General features: G+C 43.6%; 1 protein-coding gene across 8 annotated transcripts in view; it reads left to right on the plus strand.

The window, feature by feature from the left end:
- The window catches only part of METTL24 (methyltransferase like 24), a 112,264-nt gene that overhangs the window by 34,668 nt on the left and 60,815 nt on the right, over positions 1-16,781 (plus strand). For 2 of the 8 annotated variants that reach the window (XM_039528369.1, XM_039528370.1), the window contains exon 2: positions 13,316-13,403. The exons of 5 other annotated variants lie outside the window; for them this stretch is intronic. The gene's annotated coding sequence lies outside the window, so the exon portion shown is untranslated. The remainder of the gene's footprint in view (positions 1-13,315; positions 13,404-16,781) is intronic. One more of the 8 variants, XM_039528372.1, reaches the window with a different exon arrangement.

A 16,781-nucleotide genomic window follows, 5' to 3' on the forward strand; every position in this document is an offset into this window, starting at 1 on the left:
TTGGTGGTGGTACAAGGACTGGAATGCCTAAGAGAACTGCTTTTGCAGATGCCATAGCATGGCAATCATGGAGCCCGTTTTGCCCTTTGTCACTGTCACCATGTGTGTACTGGATGCTGCTGACAGACGCGGTACTACACTGCTACACAGCAGCATTCCTTTGCCTTTGCAAGATAGCAGAGACGGTTACCAGTCATATTGCACCGTCTGCCATTATAAATTGGCGATGAGATGACGGTTATCAATTGTTCTGTACCGTCTGCTGCTATCATGGGTGCTCCTGGCTGGCCTCGCTGAGGTCGGCCGGGGGCGCATAGGCAAAAATGGGAATGACTCCCCGGGTCATTCCCTTCCTATGTTTTGTCTAAAAATAGTCAGTCCTGCCTAGAATATGGGGCAAGTATACTAGAGAACCAGAGAGCACAGCCGCTCCGTGTCAGAGCCCCAGAGATCCCGCAGAAATGATGGGCTGCATGCCATTCTAGGGGGTGCCCCTGCAACAACCCCACCCGCTGCTTCCCTCCTCCCCCAACCCTCCTGGGCTACCGTGGCAGTGTCCCCCCATTTGTGTGATGAAGTAATAAAGAATGCAGGAATAAGAAACACAGACTTTTTAGTGAGATAAAATGAGGGGGAGGAAGCCTCCAGCTGCTATGATAGTCCAGGCAGTACAGAATCTTTTCTTTAGACATGACGGGGGGGACTGATGGAGCTCAGCCCCCAGTTGCTATGATGAGGATGGTTACCAGCCGTTCTGCACCATCTGCTGGGAATGACCAGGAGTCATTCCTAATTTTACCCAGGCGCCCCCGGCCGACCTCACCGAGGCCAGCCAGGAGCACTCACAGGATGATGACGAGGACGGGTACCAGTCCTTTTGTACCATACCGTCTGCCACCGGGGACGGGAGGGGAGAGGATGTTGCTGTTTAGTGCTGCAGCACCCTGTCTACCAGCAGCATGCAGTAGACATAGGGTGACATTGAAAAAAGGCGAGAAACGATTTTTTTCCCTGGGGGGGGGGGGAAGGGTGTAAATTGGACGACATACACCCTGAAACACCCGGGAAAATGTTTTTGACCCTTCAGGCATTTGGAGCCCAGCCAAGAATGCAAATAATTTTTGGAGATTGTGGGGACTGTGGGATAGCTGGAGTCCTCAGTCCCCCCTCCCTCCCTCCCTCCATGAGCATCCATTTGATTCTTTGGCTTTCCATTACACTTCTCACGCAGCACTGTGCTGAGTCCCTGCTGTGGCCTCTGTCTATCATAGCCTGGAGATTTTTTCAAATGCTTTGTCATTTCGTCTTCTGTAACGGAGCTCTGATGCAACAGATTTGTCTCCCCATACAGCGATCAGATCCAGTATCTCCTGTACGATCCATGCTGGAGCTCTTTTTGGATTTGGGACTGCATTTCCACCCGTACTGATCAGAGCTCCACGCTGGGCAAACGGGAAATGAAATTCAAAAGTTCGCGGGGCTTTTCCTGTCTATCTGGCCAGTGCATCCGAGTTCAGATGGCTTTCCAAAGCGGTCACAATGGTGCACTGTGGGATACTGCCCGGAGGCCAATACCGTTGATTTGCGGCCACACTAACCCTAATCCGACATGGCAATACTGATTTCAGCGCTACTCCTCTCGTCGGGGAGGAGTACAGAAACCGGTTTAAAGAGCCCTTTATATCGATATAAAGGGCCTTATTGTGTGGACGGGTGCAGGGTTAAATCGGTTTAACGCTGCTAAATTCGGTTTAAACGCGTAGTGTAGACCAGGCCTAAGAATCAGTTTGACATCCTGGCTGCCCCCTCAGGAGTTGATGGAGCTATGAGATGTACCCCTGAGACATACAATGCAGCATAGAAAGTAATGGGTAATGAATGAATAAACTGATAGTGAACACAATAAAATGTGTTAATCTAAGTCAGGGGTCAGCAACTTTCAGAAGTGGTGTGCCGAGTCTTCATTTATTCACTCTAATTTATGGTTTCACATGCCAGTATTACATTTTAACGTTTTTAGAAAGTCTCTTTCTATAAGTCTATAATATATAACTAAACTATTGCATCCGACAAAGTGGGTATTCACCCACGAAAGCTCATGCTGCAAAACGTCTGTTAGTCTATAAGGTGCCACAGGATTCTTTGCTGTTTTTACAGATCCAGACTAACACGGCTACCCCTCTGAAATTAACTATTGTTGTATGTAAAATAAATAAGGTTTTTAAAATGTTTAAGAAGCTTCATTTAAAATTAAATTTAAAATGCAGAGCCTCCAGACTGGTGGCCAGGCCCCAGGCAGTGTGAGTGCCACTGAAAAATGCCGCCTTTGGCACGTGTGCCATAGGTTGCCTACCCCTGATCTAAGTGATAGTCTGTTGTAACTTTTTACCTTTCCCTCATCATTTCCTTGTGTCTCTTACATTTTCAAAGCAGGTAAACTTTGTTTCATCTTTAATAGCAATGTCATCCTCCTCCTTTCTCCTACATATTTGTGGAAAATTAAACAAGAAACAATTAAGTTTTGATTGGATGCTGCCAGAGTTTATGCTCTTCATTTTAATTAGATGTTATGACCTGATTGTGCAGTTTTTATTCATTCTGAAGTCCTTGGGGAATTTTGGGTGCTATGTCTTGTATAATTAACAATAAAACATTGGTAATTGCCTTTAGTCAAAGAGGATGTTACTGACATGCACTTGTATTGTTTATATCTATACCAAATTGCATGCTTTGGAGCAAGTTTGAGTTCCTTCTTTACTAATTTGTAAAAAATAAAAAAAATAAAAAAAAAATAAAAATAAAAAAAAAATCTCATAATTGAAAAAAATCCCCAAACTAATAACTTTTAACCTGCCTGTAACTATTTGTCAGCACACTGAAGAAACGGGGGGGAGGAGGGGAACCATTGTTTTTCTACAAGATATGTTCTAGTTCAAACAGGAATTTATATGAGGAAGTCCTGTGGCCTGTGTTACACAGGAGTTCAGAGAAGTTGATCACAATGGTCCCTCCTGGTCCTATAATCTCTGAAGAGTTTATCATTGCCTGGCATGGCTAATTTCTTTATTTTGAAAGACTGAGCTTTCTGCTCTTGCCCAAGGAATGCTATTCCATTCTTTTATTTAAAAAACAGAAGAGGAAAGTATGTTAGTTTTGAGATATTTAGAGTGAGATGGCACAGGTTTCATCCTGCCAAGATAGGTTCCCCATTGATTTCTTTATTAGCTAACTTTTACCTATTCAAAATAGCAATGAGCTTAAGAAAAGTTGAGGCTCAGCTTGGTATGTGTTGATCAAGTGAACTGAGTATGGTTCTGAGAGATAGCAGGGACTCATGGGGTTCAAATTATGATGCATTGTGATCCTCTCTTGATCTGATTTTTCTAGGTGTTTTTTTTTAATATACTGTGCTCATCACCATGGCATCCAAGTGTCTGAGTAAATCACTCAATCTCTGTTTCCCCATCTGTAATATAGATAATATTTGCTTACCTATCTCACAAATGTATCATGGGGCTTATACAATTAGGGAGAAATACTGCCCCCTCTTCCAGTGTGCTGACCCTTAATGGAGCAGTGCCAGTGTCAGTATTGTCAATGCTTCTGATTTTTATCATGAGTCTTACTATGTTTGGTGTTTTTATTGAAGCCAAAGATCCTGTATTTATTTTTTAAAAGTTAAGTTTCTAGACCTCATGGCTATGGAGAAAAGCTTGAACATATCACTAAAATACACTCTAAAGGTTCAAAAACAGAAGGCAAATTAAAAGCACCCAAAATGTCCTCTCTCCCTTCCCCCCCCCCCCAAAACCCCAACCCTCCTGATTTGGGGGAGAGGGTGTGACTTGTGAGGTGTGGGTGTGTGTTGCTGTTTTTTTCTTTGTTTTTGTTTTTTAAATACTTGGGGTTGACAACACAGCCATGCAGTTATGTTTTTTGTCGGGGAAGAGGGCAAGGCTGCAGGGAGCCTGCACAGAGGGCCAGCATTTTCTGTATGCCACAGGGCATGACTTCATGACTTCCATATTGACTGCAAGAAATTTAGGGGTGTGCTCATGGATCCACAACTACATGTATCTACTAACCATTCCACCACTGCGAAGGGGCATATGAGTAGCAGCTGCCTGGGCTAACACAATTCTGCGAGCTAAGGGGGAGGGTTCGGTCCTGACTCTCGAGGGGGCTTCCATTGCATACCACCCAGTTAGTCAGGGTTTGCTGAAGAGAGGATTTGCCCCATAACATTTGTACATTGCTTTGAAGACCTAAAGCTCCATACAGGTGTTAAATACTGTTATTCACGTACAATTAGTATTTTAAAATTTGTTTTCAAGTATCCTTAATGTGCTGTACACTGTAAGCCTGATCCAAAGCCTGTAAAAGTCAGTGGGCAGACTCCCACTGAAATCAGTGGGCTTTCAATCAGGCACTATATATGTATATATATATGTTGTTCATTAGCAGAGTTCCTGATTTTTATGCAAAATTAAAATTACCTGATTACTTAACTATTTGTTGAACAGTATTTGGTGTGCAGTAAGGTTTGAATAGCACAATGATTTCCACCTAAGGAAATCTCCAATGTTTTTCTATCAAATGTTGGCTAGACAGATTAATCTATCACATATATATTCATTACAAAAATAAACAAACCAACTAAGGTTGGAGATTGGTCTTGTTTCTGCACAGATACAGCCCAGATTTGGCAAACAGTGGCTAGCCATCTGTGTAGCTGCTTTGGTGCTGATCCCTACATGCAGACAAAAACATGCGGCGGTTTGGAATAACTAACCTAATGTAGTTTTACTCCTGCTTTAAGCATTTTTTTGAAGATCTTGGTCATTGCTTATTTTTACCTTCCGTTCCTGTTTAAAAGTCTCCTGAAACATTAATTATAGTTTGTTTTTCAAATTTATGCTGCTGAAATACCAGCTCCTCAATCTTTTACAATAGCAAAGAAAGCCTAACTCACCATCCCTGTACCTTTTATGTACAAACAATCTCTCTCATTAACTATATATTTTCATGAATTTGGTAACTCTGCCTTTGGAAACCTCAACAAGCTTCCAGTGGGGTGCATTTAAATTACTAGGTGGAAAACTTCAATTTAAATTGTCAAATTTAATCAATCCACCCTGATTGTTGGGATTTCTTGAGGCAGAGTTACAAATCTCATGAAAACATATATTTTTAATGGGGGAGGTTGTTTTTATTCTGCTAACAGATAACTTCAGTTATTTTCTAAAGAGAGGTGTATTCTCATTTATTGATATAACAATTGTTTCCATGGCAGCTAGAGTCCTCAATATTCATAATTTGAGAACTGAGCCTATCAGAGCTCAGAGAGGGTAAAATCTGTAAAATAGAATGAGACCATGTATTTGGATGGTCCTGATGAGATACATGATTGTGCTTCCTGGAATAAGAAGCCAAGTCACTATGTGCTCAGTAGCACAGCTATTGGGTCCCCACAGGATGAAACCCTTAATAGAGTACTAGACCTTTTGTTCCATATTTATAAAGCTTGAGCTCAAAAGTTAGATGTTTTTCCCCTGATCCTTTCTTTATATAAACAAGCTGCCTTTAATTCAAAATTTTTGAAAGAGGCTTGTGGGTTCAGCATATTTATTTTTTATTTAATCATTTTAAGAGATCATAATCTTAGGCTTTATATTTTGTATTAAATTCAGATTTCATTTTAAACCAAAAGCTTATTATAATTTAAATAATACAATTAAAACTTATTTTTTTTAATTTAAAAAACAACAAACCATTGGCTTCCAGAGACAGCTGGATATACTTAGAAAGGTCTTATTTCAGAAGTCTGCAGAAATTTCCATATTGCCACATTTTAGCTTTCCTAACATCCCAGTTGATTCTCAGGGTTTTTAATTGTGGTGGTTTTATTTTCAAGCTCCTCATATTCAGTGAAGTACATTTGTGACACTGTGTAAATATTAATAAATTAGCTGCAGTGCTCTCCATACTCCTCAAAGACTACAAAATAAAATAAAAAATCTGGCAGCTGTACATGGAATACATGCTTTCTGACCCAGATGCATAAATGCAAACCCTGGATTTTTATTCATTAACAGCTCTCTTCTTTGTTTTGGATAGGCTTTCTTGGAGGCTGTCAAAACTCTTAAGTTTGTCATTGAAATATAGACTATTTGATTTTAAGTATCTCTGACTTCCAGCATGCTCTTTATGTTAAGTGCTTAACTGGTGGAAAAAACTGAAAAATTTAGAGAGACTGGACTTGAATTTCAATATATGTGTGATACACCAGCTTAGTGTGTTGATCATGTCTCCTTCTAGTGATTGGTTTCAGTAATTATGGATGAAATCCTGGTGCCATTAAGTTAGTGGAATTTACTTTGTGTCAACGCACTACTTTCTTTCTCATATGGTAGAGGCTTTGGATGTTGAAAATCTCAGATTTGATGACTGCAGTAGTCATATGTTTTCTGGACACTCAGCTGAGGTAGTGAGAAATGAAGGAGAGGCAGAAAATAAGCACAGCCGTTAACAAAAAGAGTGGAAGTGGAACTTTCATCGTTTTGTAAACTTTCAGTAATTATTGTGCATGTACAGACCCACCATTTTGTTGTGTATATTGACCAAGATAGTCTCTTTCAATTTCAGTTGCCATGTTGTAGTCTGCAGTGCTTCTAATTAGAATTAAACCACAAATTTGATTTATGACTCCATTTTCAGAAAGTGTTATGTTTTTTTTAAACAAAATCAGTTCACTTACAGTGCATGACAGTCTGGGGGAGCAAGTGGCTCTTAAGGGCTGCCTAGCAAGCCCCTCTGGCTCTGGGTGTTGCTCAGAGCTGTATGTATTGGCTCTGGAAGCAGTCACACCCTGCCCTCTCGAGGCAGAAGGAGGTTTGAGGCAATGCAGAACCTTGAAGGAGTTGGCTGTCTGGAGAACAAGGAGTAATAGGAGGAAGTTCTCTCAAACAAATCAAGACACACACACGTAAACCACCTTTTGGTTATTAATTTTTTTTCTCTTACACAACAAGTCAAAAACTTTTATTTAAGTATATAACAAACTCTTAATACCAGGGGAACTTTAATCCCTGCACCTCTTTCTGTATGTAAGCTTGAATATGGCAAATAGACCTATTACCAAGAGACCTTGATTTTTGTATATATTTTATCACTAGCTGATGTTGGCACAAGGTTTTGTTCTTCAGCCTGAAGTTTCATGATCAAGTTTTATGCTAACACACTATGTTTTAATAAGACTGTAGACCTCCTGTGGGATGGATTCTGTATGTGGTCTTTTCACTCTACTGCATGAAACTAATGCCTCTAGAGAATGAAGCTATTATTCAAGGTTTTGATACAAAGACAGCGTGCAGGTGCGCACTGCCATCAAAGGCTTTAGAAACATCCTGTCTCAGATTAACTCTTAGAAAGCTAAAAATGGGGAGACAGGATTTTCATTATTAGGTAAACTGATTAATTATGGGCCTGATCCAGCAAGCAGAACTCCCACTTTAATCAATAGGAATGCTGTGCTCAGAGGCCTTGTAGAATTGGGCCCCAAGTGTGTTATCCTGGGTCTTGCTGTGGCCAATGCCTAAGGATAAAATTTTGCCATGGTTATTTTTAGTAAGTCACTGGTAACAAACAGAAATTCACGGAAGCTCGTGACCTGTCTGTGACTTTTACTAAAAATAACAGGAGGGCTGACTGCGGGGGGATGACCACTCCAGCCCCTGCCAGCCATGGTGGCAGCTGACAGCTCCAGGGCTCCTCCTGTGGCTCGGAGCCCTGGGGCCCCCTCTGCCCAGGATGGCTCAGAGCCCTGGGGCTGGTGGCTCGGAGCCCCCACCACCTGTGGCAGCTCAGAGCTCTGGGGCCAGTAGCTGACAGCTCCAAGGCCCCCGCTGCGGCTTGGAGCCCTGGGGTCCCCGCTGCCCAGGATGGCTCGGAGCCCTTGGGCCAGCATCTCCAAGCCCCCACTGCCTGAACCCATTCAGAGCTCCAGGGCCCCTGCCGCCTGCAGTGGTTGAGTTCCCAGGCTCCCACCCCCAGCGGCTGATAGCACCAGTCCTGCCATCTTGAGGCTGAAGCTGAAGAAAATGTCTCTGAAAGTCACATGTAACCCCCAAGGAGATTCCTGGAGCTCTGTCTGCTGGCAGCTCAGGGAGGAGGAGCCAAGGCAACCTCAGAGTCTGCCCAGCAACCAATAGGGAGTGGAGATGCTGTCTCAGAATCTGTGACCTCCATGACTAAATCTTATCCTTACCAGTGCCTGATGTTTCAGACCATGGCAACACCTTCCCTCTCCCCATCACCCTCCCCACCTTCTGAGGATGCCCCTAGCCAGTTGTGCAATGCTGTACATGGGTAAAAACTTTATATGTAAAGACGTCAAGCCTAGAAAGCAAATAGTTCAGCTATATAAAGATGTGATACGTGTAAAACCAGGCACTTTAGAAAGACTTAGCTATTTTAGTAGTTCACTCAAAGCATATATGGAGCTGTAAAAATCAATCCTATTTGCTTTTGAAGCATTTGTTTAAATGAAAGCTCACTGAAGCTGTTGATGTTCCAGTTCTGTAATGATGCTACTTCTTTGCCAGTAGTGGGTAAGTCTTTATGGATATACCTAATGCAAACTTGTAATACTGCTGATGATTAGTATGGGGAAAACTAATATGGCACACCGTACATGGATTAAAAGCTGCCTATCTGACAGATCTCAAAATGTAAATGGGGAATCATCAAATGGGTGTATTTCTAGTGGGGTCCTGCAGGAATTGGTTCTTGGCCTGATTAGAGAGACAATCATAACTGTTAAAGTTTGCAGATGACACAAAAATTAGGGGAGTGCTAAATAATGAAGAGGACAGGTCACTGATACAGAGCGATCTGGATTGATTGGAAGCAAACGTTACGTGTTTTAATGTGGTAAATGGAAATGTTACAGCTAGGAACAAACAATGTAGGCCATACTTACAAGATGGGGACAGTATCGTGGGAAACAGTGACTCTGAAAAATGTGTGGAGATTGTGGTTGATGATCAGCTGAATATGAGCTCCCAGTGTGACACTGTGGTAGAAAGGGCGAATGTGATCCTTGGATACATAAACAGTTGGATCTTGAGTAGGACTAGAGAGGTTAATATTTCCTCTGCATTTATCATAGAAGATTAGAGTTGGAAGAGACCTCAGGAGGTCATCTAGTCCAACCCCCTGCTCAAAGCAGAACCAACACCAACTAAATCATCCCAGCCAGGGCTTTGTCAAGCTGGGCCTTAAAAACCTCTAAGGATCATAAAGATTGGGGTGCGGGAGAGAGTGCGGGGTCTGGGAGGGGGTGTCGTGTGCAGGAAGGGGCTCAGGGCAAAGGATTGGGGCACAGGAGGGGTGTGGGGTATATGAGGGGGCTCAGGGAAAAGGGTTGGGGTGCAGAATGCAGGAGGGGGCGCAGGGCAGGGGCTCAGGGCAGGGGGTTGGGGTGCAGGGTGCAGCAGGGGGCTCAGGGCAGGAAGTTGAGGTGCAGGAGGGATGTGGGTGCAGCAGGGGGCTTGGGGCAGGGTGCAGGAAGGGGCTCAGGGCAGAGGGTTGGGGTGCAAGGTGCAGGCAGGGGGCTCAGGGCAGGGAGTTGGGGGGTGGGGTGCAGGAGGGGTACAGGCGCTGGCCTGGCGCTGCTTACTTGCAGTGGCGCGCTCTGCGACGCGACGCTCACCACGTTCCTATGTGGCCCCTGGGGTGGGCACAGGGCTCCGTGTGCTGCCCTTGCCACTCCTCCAGGTACCTCCCCCGAAACTCCCATTGGCCTTGGTTCCCCATTCCCAGCTAATGGGAGCTGCGGGGGGCGGTGCCTGGAGCAATGCACGGAGCCCTCTGCCCCCACTCTCCCTCAGGAAGGTGGTGCAGTGCTGGCCACTACTGAGAGCGGCCTGGGGCCTGCAGCACCACGGCGGGGGCAAATCCTGCGGACCGGATCCAAAGCCCTGAGGGGCTGGATCTGGCCCGCGGGCATTAGTGTGTGGCTGGGCACACCCGGCACACCCCGTGTGCATGCCTATGCTAAGGATGGAGATTCTGCCACCTCCCTAGGTAACCCATTCCAGTGCTTCACCACCCTCCTAGTGAAATAGTTTTTCCTAATATCCAACCTAGACCTCCCCCACTGCAACTTGAGACCATTGCTCCTTGTTCTGTCATGTGCCACCACTGAGAACAGCCTAGCTCCATCCTCTTTGGAACCTCCTCTTCAGGTAGTTAAAGGCTGCTGTCAAATCCCCCTTCACTCTTCTCTTCTGCAGACTAAATAACCCCAGTTCCCTCAGCCTCTCCTCATATGTCATGTGCCCCAGCCCCCTAATAATTTTCATTGCCCTCCGCTGAACTCTTTCTAATTTGTCCACATCCTTTCTGTAGTGTTGGCCCCAAAACTGGATACAATACTCCAGATGTGGCCTCACCAGTGGTGAATGGAGGGGAATAATCACTTCCCTCGATCTGCTGGCAATGCTCCTACTAATGCAGCCTAATATGCCATTTGCCTTCTTGGCAACAAGGGCACAATGTTAACTCATATCCAGCTTCTTGTCCACTGTAATCCCCAGGTCCTTTTCTGCAGAACTGCCGCTTAGCCAGTCAGTCCCTAGCCTGTAGCAGTACCTGGGATTCTTTCTTCCTAAGTGCAGGACTCTGCATTTGTCCTTGTTGAACCTCATCAGATTTCTTTTTGGCCCAATCCTCCAGTTTGTCTAGGCCACTCTGGACCTTATCCCTACCCTCCAGCGTCTCTACCTCTCCTCCTGGCTTAGTGTTACCCGTGAACTTGCTGAGGGTGCAATCCATCGCATCATCCAGATCATTAATAAAGATGTTGAACAAAGCCGGCCCCAGGACCAACTCCTGGGGCACTATGCTTGATACCGGCTGCCAACTAAACATCAAGCTATTGATCACTACCCATTGAGCCCAATGATCTAGCCAGCTTTCTATCCACCTTACAGTCCATTCGTCCAATCCATACTTCTTTAACTTGCTGGCACGAATATTGTGTGAGACCGTATCAAAAGCTTTGCTAAAGTCATATCCACCACTTTCTCCGTATCCACAGAGCCAATTATCTCATCATAAAAGGCAATCAGGTTGATCAGGCATGACTTGCCCTTGGTGAATCCATGTTGACTGTTCCTGATCACCTTCCTGTCCTCAAAGTGCTTCAAAATGGATTCCTTGAGGACCTGCTCCATGATTTTGCTGGGGACTGAAGTGAGGCTGACTGGTCTGTAGTTTCCTGGGTTCTCTTTCTTCCCTTTTTTAAATATGGGCACTATATTTGCCCTTTGCCAGTCATCCTGGGTCTCCCCCAATCACCACAAGTTTTCAAAGATAATGGCAAACGGCTCTTTAATCACATCAGCCAACTCCCTCGGCACCCTCAGATACATTGCATCTGGCCCCATGAACTTGTGCATGTCCAGCTTTTCTAAATAGTCCTTAACCTATTCTTTCACCACTGAGGGCTGCTCACCTCCTCCCCTTACTGTGTTGCCCAGTGCAGCAGTCTGGGAGCTGAGCTTGTCTGTGAAGACCGAGGCAAAAAAGCATTGAGTATTCCAGCTTTTTTCACATCATCTGTCACTAGGTTGCCTCCCCCATTCAGTAAGTGTCCCACACTTTCCCTGACCACCTTCTTGTTGCTAACATAGCACTGGTGTGACCACAGCTGGAATACTATGTCCAGTTCTGGTACCCACAATTCAGGAAAGATGCTGATAAATTGGAGAGGATTCAGAGAAGAGCTACGAGAATGATTAAAGAATTAGAAAATATGCCTTATAGTGATTTACTCAAGGAGCTCTATCTATGTAGTTTAATAAAGCGAAAGTTAAGTTGTGACCTGATTACAATCTATAAGTACCTACATAGGGAACAAATATTTAACAATGGGCTCTTAAATCTAGCAGAGAAAGGTATATTGCAATCAATTGCTGAAAGTTGAAGCTAGACAAATTCAGCCTGGAAATAATGTGTAAGTTTTAAATGTGAAAGTAATTAACCATTGGAACAATTTACCAGAGGTGATGGTGGATTCTCCATCATTGACAATTTTTAAATCAAGATCAGATCTTTTTTCTAAAAGATCTACTGTAGGAATTATTTTGGGGAAGTTCTATGGCCTGTGTTCTACAGGAGATTATATGAGATGATCACAATGTTCCCTTCTGGCCTTGGAATCTATGAATCTGTGCCAGGAATACTTTGTCAAGACTGAGAGATGTTTATTCTTCTATTGTATTCTCTTATGTCTTCTATAGACATCTCCATTTGGGGAAGGGGGGATTTGTGTTGCTTAATCCATGTATTTCCCTCCTGGATATAAAGCATTAAGTAATATTTATCCTCATTGAAGATTTTTTTTAAATCTTTTGCACCACCTTCCTTCTATAAAATCCAATTAAACGTTAATTGCATATCATAGTCATGTCAAGTGAGCACAGTAATTTCAGTGGTAGCATGGTGTATGTATGCGGTAGATACAGTATCATTAAACTGATAAAACTCAGTAAAGCTGCACCTGAATGACAGCTGATTACAAGTAAGAGTCTTTCAAATCAGACAGGGTGAAACTAGAAATATTCTGAATAAATCAGAGGGGTAGGGTGAGGGTGGAGAATCATTTGTTTCCATGGCTTACAAATATTTATAGATATTGATATTTCTTAACACACAAGTGTTGCATTCTTCTTTGCTCCTGGCTCAAATGTAAAAAATTCTGATTACATACTTGGAGGATTATATACTTTTTCTCAGTTAAGATGCCTGTGCATAAGCTGATTGAGTCTTCCATTTCTTTCTTGGAAGCAGTAGGCATTTTGGCAGCAAATTGATTTTTTTGAAAGGTTTTGCTCATAAACATTGCTGATGATTAAGTATTATGTCATGAGACTGCTAAACAAAAAAATTATTTAAAAGCATAATTAAGCATTACATCATGAGGCTGTCAAACAAAAATTATTTAAAAGTTGAAAAAAAGCACTTATAAAGATCAAACACATGGGATCATGGAAAACTTCCTAACTAACTCCCTTTTAAAATTCAAATACCAAAAGCAAACACTTTTTGAAATGTAGCCAGGAAACGGATCATGAGTATGTCTCATAGTTTAGACTAAAATTTTATTGAAAGTTCCTGGATTTTGGGCAGTCCTTTACCCTGTAATTGAGGAAATTGCTGAAAAGAAAGTTCAGGTCTGAAGGTACATAGACACATTTTATGCTTCATCAAGCATTATACATCTGATTCAAGTTCTACCCTCTTATTCTAGCATAGGAAAAGATGATTCCTTGGTGATTTTGGCTGCCTAGCGGTTTGAATTGCCTCACTACAACCTGGATTTGTTGCTCCATGAAGAGGTCTGTGATTTACAATTTTATTTTTAAGCATAGGCTAGAAAACCTGCACCTGCCCTTTAACCTGGCCTTTGTATATGCTGAGTTAAACTTTATATTATGGCTTCAGAATTTTAGCAGGACAAATGACACCATGTGTATGCTGCAGATTAGATTATCAGATTGTCACAGATGGCTGTTGATGGAGAAAATGTGGAAGTAAATGGTCTCCAAGGGAAAATCATCGTGGGTCAGATTAGTACCAAAGAGAAGTTGGCCATATATCTGAAAGCCCACCCCACCCCGAGACCTTAAAATGAACTGTCATTTTATTTAAGTAACCAAGAACGATGTTACAAGACTTTCTTTGTTTTAAGGTTACTCTATCTACTGAATCTCTACAGTGCATCCTGGGTCCTATTGCAGTGAGTCTTAGAAAATATCCTCAGGATAACATTTCTATTACTGTCCATTACAATTGGGTTTCAAGAGTCAACTTGTAAAGGGACCATAGTAAAATGTATCTAAAGAGTTATTTTTATTATGGTAATTTCAAGGCAGCAGTTGTTTTGTGTATGTAAGTGAAGTGGGTATATGTAAAAACACAGACATCTCAGGTTGCCATTTCAATTTTTCACGTGCTATCACCTCTAGAATGTCTCTTTGCAGCAGCTGGCCCATTTGTTGGGAATGGAATCAGCAGATATGGGGATGCAAATGTACTGATTTTCAAACCAGGGAAAGAAAAGTGATCAATTACAATCTTCTAAATCTAATTATTTGCAATAGGAAAATAATAGAACAAAGAACAGGATGGTTGCCTCCCCTTACAACAGATAGGAGGTCACAGCTCATACATTGCAAGTCACAGTGCATGGAGGATAGCCTCTGGGTATGTACTGCGGCGTAAGCAATGGTGCTAAAACAGGTCTTGAACCCAGGGTTCCAGGACCCTGCAGGGCTGGAAGGTCCAAGCATGAGTCAAGCTGGGACCCTGGGTTTGAGCCCTATTGCTTTGCAGTGTAGATGCAGCCCTTCTTGACGTGGGTCCCAGGAGTCAGCCAGAAGTATCCCACAATCCCATGAAACAACTTCCTTAGTTTTCGCTATCGCAATAATCTGCAATCCACTTTACTGAAAACAGAAGCCATTGCTCTTGGCGAATGGCAGCAGCTCAGGTCAGCATTAACCCATCTCCAAGCACAATATCAGAGAGCCTCCTAGCTTTACAATGGAGAGCGAACTGATCAAGCTTTTTTGCAAAGCAAGCTGCTTTCTGGTCACAGAAGCACAGCCAAATTTTGGTGAATCTCCGGTGAGAGGCAAGTAAAACCATGCGCTTTCAGCAAAAGCTCCAGGAATGACCACGTGTACCAAGAGAACTCAAAAAAGGCAGCTCTGCAGATTTTCCAGACAGGTGATCAGCGCAGGGAGCATATTAAGAGGCTGAAGAGCGAGTAATGGAAGACCAGGGACAGGAACTTTGGCCAACTCACCAACAACATGCTCATTTTATTGATGACTTTGACTGGATTCTGGGCACTGTGCCCAGCACAAAGCCAACCATGCTTCATGACAACCTGGTCAGCTGGGATGGTGCCCTGCTGGCCATTGAACCCAGCATGGGGACTGATGGGAGTCAGCAGCAGGCTCCCAGTGAAGAGTATGAAGTGACTCTTAATGAAACCAGTCCCAGAGCAGGCTGTGAATGAAGAACAGCAGCAATTTCTTGGTCCCTACTCGGAAGAGTTTGTTTGATCCCCTCCCCGAGGGACAGCCCACTGCCGAGCTTGCAGAAAACCTGGTGGAGACAGAAGCTGCCCCAGAGCCCAGTAAGTGTATGACTCAAACATACAGTTTATTATTACAATAATGGGGGAGGGGATTTCTGCTGTAAGAAGCATTGATAAGTCCTGGCTACCAGCGTGTGGCCACTAATGACAGATTGTATCACAGCACCTGGGTGTCCCCTCTTTCCCTTCCCCTCCCCCCAACACATTGAGTTCAAAATGGCAACTTGGAATTTCAAACATTCATAAACAGCTGTAAAGGTTATTTTAACTAAATCACAGCTGTTCATCAGGGTCAGTCATGTTATCCTTTCAGTAATAAGAAACTTACCACTCTGATCACTCGTCCAGGATCTATGGAGCCACCTGTAAACTGTGAACTGAGTTGGTGTGTTTGGGAAACAGTATTCTATTCCCAAACCTCATCCATTTCAGTTAGAAGTAATCCATGTAGTCTGCAGGTCACCAAATCATTTCTCCCAAGTACAGGTGGGGTGACAGTTTTGTCCCCACTGCTGCAGATTTCAGAGTGTTTGTGTGCAGCAATAACAGGGTAAGCCAGGTGTGAGCTAGTGCAGCATCATGTTAATTCCCTCATGGATTCTGTCTCAATCCTGGCTGCTGATAGCTGCAAACTATTCCTGAAGCATGACCTCTGGACAGTTAGTCACATTGCAGGGAAGGGTGTATTTTCCAGGTCCTCCATATAGTCCACTCCACTCTGACTAGTGTGCTCTTCGCTCACTATATGTTTCAATACTTCTGCTACATACGCTGCAGGTTTCCCTCCAGCAGCTAGGAATAACATCTCCCTTTGCCATTAGGCACCATACGAACAGTTATGTCTTCCAAAATATGAAAGGCCTGACAAGACAGAAAAAGCCTTTTGCAATAAGGGCACTATACAACCTGCCCCTGCTTCATATGGCAATTAAGAAATTTTTATGAAACAGAAAAAGGTTATTTTAAACTTACGATTGTTTCTGCATTTACATAACTGCGATTAACAAGGCTGTCCAGAGACAGTGTGAGGACTGAGGCATCTCCTTTACAATATGTGTTAGTTCACTTTAGAAATGTTACATTTTATACCCTTGAGATGCCACCAAAATTAATTCAGTGCTCCTCCACTGAGCTGGTGTGGACAATAACTCTGTTTCTTGTCTTATTTCAGGACCTTCAAACTATACTGCCTACTTCTTCTTTGGGAACTTGATCTGTGGCCCAGCATATCTCCACAGACTGTTCCAGAAGAAAGCATTCTGTGATGAAGTTGACTGAAGTTCTTGCAAGGGCAGACCAGCAGGTCCAGTACCAGAAGAAGAGGGACAGCATGTTGACAGGCAGGAGGAAAGGTTGAGGCTTGCCGCATGGTGGAGAACAGGGTTTCAGCAAGGGAGCAGAGACTTCCAAAGCAGTTCCTGGAACAGAAACGGAGACTAAGGGAGGAGGACAGTGCTCAACAGAGAACTGTTTCAGCAACTTATCTGCATAATGGCTGCAATAGTCACATTTCTTGCTGCCTCCCCAACTCCATGGTATGATCCAGGGCCGCCCAGAGGATTCCGGGGGCCCGGGGTCTTCGGCGGCGGGGGGCCCTTCCGTTCCGGGA

Source organism: Mauremys reevesii, linkage group 3 (genome assembly GCF_016161935.1).
Source record: "Mauremys reevesii isolate NIE-2019 linkage group 3, ASM1616193v1, whole genome shotgun sequence".
NCBI lineage: Eukaryota > Metazoa > Chordata > Testudines > Geoemydidae > Mauremys > Mauremys reevesii.